Here is a 2,628-nt window from a genome sequence, read left to right as displayed (position 1 = left end):
TCATTCTTAGCCCTTCACAAACTTCAGAGCCCACCTGTTTCATCTGCAATTGCAGGCTTTTAAGATTACTTAAGATTCCTTTAACTCAAGCTAATCTTTCTTTTGTTTGAAGAACAAAAGAAACAACTATTATTTCCAGCTGTTAGGATCTCAGTGCACAGATCTGTATGCATTTATTTTCTGTTTATTGTGATAGTGGATGTGAGGTTGGATGGTTGTGAACATAGAAAACAAATCAACACAATTTTACTGAGTGTTTACTAGTATATACATCTGCAAGCTGGCCTTGGAGGAGGAATAGCTTTGATCTGGTCCTTCAAAAAAGTCAAAAGTAAAAACAAATAAAGCAGTTTTTAAGATGAAGACTTTTTCTTTTATTATTCTGGAACCAAATTAAGGTGTGTCTTTATAGAGAAGAAAATTAATCAATACAAATTCATTTTAAATATTGCTGCAAGCCAATATAATTTTAATATTAAATTATATAAAAATAAATTATAAATTAATAAAAAAGTGTTGACAGACAGATACAAAGTAACATTGTAATTACTTTTATCTAGGAAAATAGACCCTGGAACAGGGTGAATTTTTAAATTATTTTGTTTATTAGAATGTAATCTTATGTAAAAGCTGGCATTATCTTTTTAATTACGAAGAGCCTGATTTTTTAAAGATATCTAAGTCAAATCATTATGACATGTTGGACAAAATTGCCGAATCTCTCTACAAGAAATAAATTTGAATAACTGATATCTTAGTGATGCAATTTGATCTATTTACAAAACATTTTTCTTAATGTATTTTAAACGTCTATTTGTATATATTTCATACCTGAAGCAGATTTTCTATGTAGACTCCAGTTTTATAACTTTTCTTGTCAAGAAGACATATCAACTTAAGAAGGTATAAGAAGGACCAGCTGGTGGAGTGGTGGTTAAGGCACTGAATCCTACATGGCTGACTACAGCCTTTGAGTTCTAGCCCTGTGACATGAGAAACATGCAGGACTTGTATCCATGTGTACCCAAATTCTAAGAGAATGAAGGAGAAAGGGTTACAGTGTAGCCAACCCCCATTGACTCACTTTCCCTTTCTCTCTGTCTCTCTCCAGTGAGCATACGTCCCATATAGAAGGGAAAAAAAAGCATAATTATGCCACCTCTAAGAATGCAAAGTGACAATTACTCTGAAATTCCTATTCGTACCAGCATTATCAAGGTGTATGAAATTATGAAATGAGCATACATTTTTCATTTTAAAAGTGAAGAACCCGGGGGTGAAAAAGTCAATGAATTTGCCCCAGTTTCCAGACTGTATAACTTTGAGCCCAGAATAGTAGACAGGTATTTCTAGGCAGAGACAAACTCCATCTGTCCTGGCTTCACAGCTCAAGGCCTCATTCATCAATCAAAGCAAAATAAAACAAAAACAAATGAACAAAAAACAAATATCTCAGCCAATGTTCCAGATTAATTTCCACTATGATACAGCTATTATTACCCGAATTCTTCAAAATGGCACTTGGTATAAATGAAATGTACTTATTTCTGTAATTTTGAAGAAATATCTACAATTTCCATTATTGTAGGGGGCATCTTGAATGATTAACATATCATCTTACCTTTTGCCATCAATACATATAAATTTTGTTCTAAATATAAATATTAACTAGGAAGAAATTAATTTTCCTCTGCCTAGAATAATAACAGAAAATTAAAACTGAATGTTTAATTTATTATACATGTACGACATTATTATCAGAAAGTTCATAAGTTGTCGCTAAAAATAAAATACATACATAATTTTTAAATACTTTTTTTTTATAATTATTAGAGAAAAAGATACATCAGGTTAATATACACTTAGAAATTGACAACATAGACATTTTTATCTTTCCTGGTCAACTTTTAATTTAGTGTAGGTCCATTTTGCTTTTTTTAAATAATTATTTTATTTAACTTTATTTATTTATTTTAATTTGACCAGAGAGGGACAGAGATAGAGAGAGCTATAGAGGGAATGTGAGAAACCGAGCTGCCAGGTCCAGAACTCAAACCTCTGTTGGCCATGTGAGAGTCGGGTGTCCTTAACCATCATGCCACCTGTCTGTCCCCGTTTAGCTTTAAATGATGGTATACTAATAATTTTTGGTATACTGTAGTGATACCATATAGTTAAATCAATAACTGAAATGAAGCTTCTTATAGATCAGCACATTATAATTATGCACATTTATGGTATATAGGGTACATTTTGATACATGAATACAATGTATAATGATCAAATCATGATAACTAACATATACATCACCTCACATGCTTATTATTACTTTGTATTGGGAAGATTCAGAACCTTCTATTTTCTTTTTTTTTTTAATTTATTCATTTTCTACATTAATTCACTATACACCATCACAACACACAAATGAATTTTCCATCCAAAATACACTGTGCATTGGCTCAATCAAGCACATCAACATACATGTTCTCAGCAAATAATTTTCCAATTCTTATGTCCTGCATACCTTGCCTTTTGTTTTGCCATCCTTGATTCCCCATCCCCCACCCTCTGCTATGTCCCATCCTCCTCCCCCATTGTCCCTGGCATCCATGGTTGCCCTCCATGCCT

Source organism: Tupaia chinensis, unplaced genomic scaffold (genome assembly GCF_000334495.1).
Source record: "Tupaia chinensis unplaced genomic scaffold, TupChi_1.0 Scaffold141517_1, whole genome shotgun sequence".
Lineage (NCBI taxonomy): Eukaryota > Metazoa > Chordata > Mammalia > Scandentia > Tupaiidae > Tupaia > Tupaia belangeri.
The sequence above is the reverse complement of the archived record's forward strand: the minus strand, read 5'-3'. Positions refer to the sequence as shown.